A 6,126-nucleotide genomic window follows, 5' to 3' on the forward strand; every position below is an offset into this window, starting at 1 on the left:
TGTGTCGTAGCATGCCCATCCCGTAGTATGCCTTTCATCAGATGGGCGAGAAGAGACACAATACTTCCCATTTAGTTTACATTAACAATCTTTCGCGTGTTGATCTTGTTCTTATTCAAATGTTTCAGCTATCAGCTCAGCTAACGTGTATTTTCCAGTGGATAGTTTCCCCAAAGGAAAATACACTTCTTCCTGTATTACCTCATTCTTTTAAACTTGGGATTTTGATATTATTCTTATTGTTGTTAAAGGTGTGTCCACATCTCCGCACTGAGGTAGACCAGGTACTAGCAGATTGAAGAATAGAATATACATAGAATTGAATAAAATATAGAAAAACGGACGGGATTCGAACCCCAATCAGGACTTAACAACGATAATGAACTGGTTCTATATTTAGTCATACGAACTGGTTGTCACATGACGGAGGTAGAACATTAACATCTCTCAGTAAACTCTACCTATTGTGCAGCAGTTCAGGAAAAAAATCAACGTTCTACGAACCAGGTGATTCAGATATAGTGACGGTCAGTTTATTCACAGAGCAAACAAACAAGAAGAGAGAAAAATGTTTCCTTTCAGATCCGATGGTTCGAGTCCAGGTCAAGTCATAAAATTTAGCACAATGTATTAATCGTAGAACGACTTTAGATAAAGCTATGTGAGTATTTTTCTCTTAATTAAATATCCAAGTTGCTTGACCTCGCATTTCTGAAACCTCCCTAAGTCCCTAATAAGTATTACTTAAAGCTATGTGAGTATTTTTCTCTTAATTAAATATCCAAGTTGCTTGACCTCGCATTTCTGAAACCTCCCTAAGTCCCTAATAAGTAAACATCTGAGTACTTCTTTATATGAAGTTAATTTTTGGTTTATTTCTGTTTTGTCTAAGTTGCATCAGATTTGTCAACTCTTGTCAAATGAACAACCAACAAGTAATATTTATTAAAAAGTAGGTAATATCACAATATCTATGTAAAATTGTACATACACTGGTGGATAGCTAAATATGTAATAATTTATTAATAAAGGTACCAGCCTTTGTATGTGGGATAAGTACATAACAAATCATAATCAACGAAGGAATAAGGGACCAAATTTTCATAATTTTCTACTTTTGTACATTTACTTATGTTTTACCGTTTTACCAAGTGTGGGCACCAAAATTCAATCCGCTTATCAACTTGTTTTGAATACGAATTCAATTTGCATTTGAGTTGTTTTTTAACAGTTGCAAGGACCTCCATCACCTGACATAGTGACCCCTTACACTGAAGCCAGTTTGAACTTTAGCAAGTTGGCAACCTCTTGCATCAAGTTCTGTGTGGAGGAATGGCGAAAGTTTGTTGAGGTTTGAACATGGGCCAATCAGTTGGTAAAAAGTTCAGGAGAGGTCAGAAATAGCAGAACCCGATTGGGTCCAGATTCTAACGAGCGAATAACCTTTGTGCGTTGACACGTTGATCGCCCACCTTTAAACAGGAAGAATAACCAGCGTGAAATCCCCCTTGCTAAAGAATTAGCAAAGTACGAATTCAATTTGCATTTGAGTTGTTTTTTAACAGTTGTAAGGACCTCCATCACCTGACATAGTGACCCCTTACACTGAAGCCAGTTTGAACTTTAGCAAGTTGGCAACCTCTTGCATCAAGTTCTGTCTTTGTGCTGCACCAGAACAACATATGCACTGCAACTTGATGCTTCAAATGAGAGTTCTTTCAGGTCTTTTTCCTTATGTTTGTTTATGATTTTTATGTATGTATATTCCAGTTTTTGTTCAAGTTTCAAGTATTTTAATGTCTTTTTAAAGATATTTAAGTACCTAGGTGTTAGATTTTCTTTAAAATCACGGAATTGTTCGATTTCGACAATCCTTCCATCAACGAATATTCTTACTGCATTGTATGTTACAATGTTTCAAGGACCACAAAAAATAGAAAACGATTTAGCATCATGGAGCCATGGATCCAAGCGATATCAATGTACTCGCACTTCGTGCTCGGGAGGGGGGCTTCGCCCCCCTCCACCCCCCGGGGGCTTCGCGTGTTCGCTACGCGGGGTTGCGTATACGGTCGCGCTGCGCGCTCCCGGGGGCTTCGCGGGGTTGTGCATGTGGTCGCGCTTCGCGCTCCCTTGTTTACGGTCGCGCTGCGCGCTCCCGGGGCTTCGCGGGGTGTCCATGAGGTCGCGCTTCGCGCTCCCTTGGCTTCGCCCCTGAAAACTAATACCGTCCCTGAGTCTTGTCTCGAAGAAATGAAAACTCTTCCAAAAAAAAAAAAAAAAAAAAAAAAAAAAAAAAAAAAAAACATTTCAATGTAACGGTGCAAATAAAAAACTCTACTAGAACAATAAAAACTCCGTCTGAAATTTTTAATTACAACCATTCTCTACATCTCCGTTTGTTGAATTGAAAATTTAGCATGCATTTTACTTTCTAAAATTGATACCTACTCATGGAACTCTGCTAACAGTATTGTTTGGAAGGCTAGGTCACAAGCTTCAGGTTTTAAGTCTTTTCTATTCTATATTTTCCTTGACGCTCTCCTACATACAGGGTAGGTCAGAAGAAAAAGGCCTCACTAATATCAAATGACTTGAAAAAAGCAAACAATCACTTTCTATTTTTAATTTTGTCAAGCACTTTTTATCTAAAATCACCTATTTAATTACTTCTTTCGAGCAATCGGAATATCTCCCATTAGCGGAATCTCCGACTGTCATTGGTGAAATCAACCATTAACATTGGTGAAACCAAAAAGAGGTTTGATAGGGGAAAGTAGGAAACTGACGGCTAAGATCTTATCGTCCCTAAGTCGAAGAGAGGAGGACAGGATAGGAGAAAGCCAGCCGTTCCGGGAACGAACCTTATCTGTTTAGGATAAAATCCGCCCGAGCTGGAATCGGACCTGCGACCTAGCGCTTACAAGGCAGACGCTCTATCCTCCAAGCTAACAAGGCTGGTAATGGCAAACTTCAACATTGGAAACTACCAGTACCAACTGAGTATTTCAGAAGACATCACAATACATACTTGGTTACACTAGGATGGCAACACTAGGATGGTCACCCCGTACCACAAAGCAAAGACTTCTTCACCTGGTATATGTTGTTCAAAATATCAAGGTTGCACCAAGAGATTGCATACAGGACCAAGTGATTGCAACACGACGGATGATTTAATGGAGAATGTTGCATTTCGTTATGCAAGTTCCACAACAGAAATGACAGGCATCATTAGAATAACTCACGATAATGCGGAGTGGGAGGCATTCTAAATTTCTAATTACCCGAGAACTAGGGTAAACAACTCCGGAGCGCGAACAACCTACTGTCAGCAAAGTTGATGTTAAAGCTCATTAATATGTAGAAAATAGAGAAGATTCGTAGATTCCTAGTAGCTTAACCCATCCTTTAGGGCCGTTCGCCCCTACACCTAAGCCTCGGAGTGGGCTTTTTGTGTGTGGAGTTAAGCTGCTATCCCCGGGCCTTGATGGAACCTCAAAGCACCCTCACTGGTATATTTCAACCTCCTCAGTTTCTCTAAAATTCACCTGCAGCAGCTCTAGAAAGTCCGCACAATCAGGTTTATTCCAGAGAAAAGAAAAAAAAAAATAGAGAAACAGTGGTATCTATCGTTGAGAATTGGGAAAACAGTCCTACCTTTCCCGAAAAACGGACGTCCTTCCTGACGATTCCCGACAGGATGAAAAGGTCATTGCAATCGAAGAACAGTTAAGAATAATCTTTCTTTGATTCTCCTGATTCAGAGGTCATTTGGCTTGTGGTTGTACAATAGAGCTACAGAGGTTTGAATTTGAATTTGAAAATTATTTCTTTATTTTTGAAAATTAGTTTACATTAAAAAGCATCTCCTAGGCTGATTTCAACCTCTGAGGAGATGGTTATTCTTCCTCTTCATTGGTTACTTATATCTAACATAGATAATATTTGAATTTGAATTTGAATTTGAAAGTTATTTCTTTATTTTTGAAAATTAATTTACATTAAAAAGCATCTCCTAGGCTGATTTCAACCTCTGAGGAGATGGTTATTCTTCCTCTTCATTGGTTACTTATATCTAACATAGATAGGTAGGTACTTATAATTCATTTCATTACATGTAAAATACACAGGGTAAATAGGAAAAAAATATATTAAGTAAAGAATAGGTACAATGGAATATTATAGAACATAAATAAATAACTAAATAAATAATTATAGAATATAGACCAGTACCTACATAATAATTATTCCTACCTTTTATTTTAATAATAGTCTGTGTCTAGTCTTATATTTATGTTCACTCGTCTTTATTTGTATGTACTCGTTATTCCCATCTATTGTTATTGATCATTAAGTATTTTTTCCTTGACCTTTTTCTTGACAATATTAAGAATATTTATAACTTTATAGATTGGAGAGAAGTGTGCGCCTAGTTACTATGTACCTAATCTAGTCCAGAAGTACTAACGTACCTACTCAAGTATACTTACCTCGTAAATTAATTGATGTAGGTGTCTGACTAGAGTGAGTAACTACATCCTCATCATAAAGATGACTGCCAATAATGACATTATTATAAGATATAAGACATAGACTTGTATCCACTTATTACTTTTATGTATTTCTCATGTAAAATTTTGACTTGCGACGTTCTTTCGGGTTTACAGGGAAAGCTTTTCGCTAGTTGAGTCCGGTCTTTTTCCTCATTTAAAAAGTTTTGGCAATATTTTTCTAATAAACTAGGTATTTGATAGTCTAATTTTCGTTCTCCATATTTAGTGTAGGGTCGATATCTTAAGAACTGTTGTTTTTGCCTTAAGGGATAACTCACTTCCGTTGTTCTTCTATATTTTTCTTCATTGAAGTGATTGCATATATTTATAAAATTTGATAGTTGTTGAGGTGTCATCAGTGTCATATCCTTTTTCTTTTTGAATAGGTATTTTTTTATTTTCTTTTGTATACTATTTAGAGGTGTGAGGCAATAATCTGGACAAAATGTGTACACTGTCACCCCATATCTGATTAGGGATTCTATCAAGGAATAGTAGATTATTTTCTTAGTAGACATTGGTAGGCAGTTGGCGTCCATTCTATTAAAATTGTAGTGCAGAACTCTTAGTTTTTTGGTAAGTTGTAGAACGTGCTCCTTCATTTTAAATTTGTTATCTATGATGACACCCAAATATCTTGCCTTAGTTGTGTATTCTAATGGGGGACAGTGACAGTTTCCATGTTGATTGTTTTCGAGACACGTTCTTGTGTGGCAGTATACTTGTTTGACTTCAACAGGAGCTGCTCTATTGGGCCCCAAAAGTAAGACCTCGGTTTTTTTACTGTTGAAAAATATGGAATTATTATAAAAATACTTCCGTAAGGTCATTAAATCTGTTTGAGCTTTCTGTACGGCGATGTTTGGATCTTTATGGATTGATATCAGACAAGAATCATCGGCAAACATTTTTAGGTGGCTTCTTATGTTTAGGTATTTGTTTAGGTATTTATCTCAATGGACATATCGGAAAAGGGAATACAGAAGAAACTGAGAGAATAAGAGGAATCTGGGGAACAGGAACTGAGAACGAGGAGGGTAAGAGCAATATCGAAGAGCAATATTTCTTTGATTCTCCTGATTCAGACAGAGGTCATTTGGTTTGTGGTTGTACACAAAAGATCTACAGAGGTTGCAGTACTATAACCATAATGTACTATTGTCCATACACAAGTACTTAGAGGGATATGAAAAGCCAACAATTTCTGTAAAGGATAATAATGTAAAAAGACAGAAAGACACACATTAATTCAAAGAATGTATCTTAAGGAAAACTGTCCATGTACATTATTCAAATTTCCATAACTTGTGGAAAAAGAAAACCCTCGCAATTGCCAGAAGTGGGAGTTTTCCACCAGAAGAACCTTCCTAGCTACTCCTGCTGCACTGATGATTATATCAACCTTGATATTGGTAAAACTGATATCTTGATGTATTAATCATAACCAATGCTAGGCAACATTCTATAAACAAGATGTGAGCTTGATAACAAGCAGTCAAGAGCAGTTAACAAAGACAATGACTTTGAAACACATCAAGGAACAATACACGATGTAACAACAAATAGCTGG

The sequence above is a fragment of the Diaphorina citri genome, unplaced genomic scaffold (assembly GCF_000475195.1).
Source record: "Diaphorina citri unplaced genomic scaffold, Diaci psyllid genome assembly version 1.1 scaffold1247, whole genome shotgun sequence".
Classification (NCBI taxonomy): Eukaryota; Metazoa; Arthropoda; class Insecta; order Hemiptera; family Psyllidae; genus Diaphorina; species Diaphorina citri.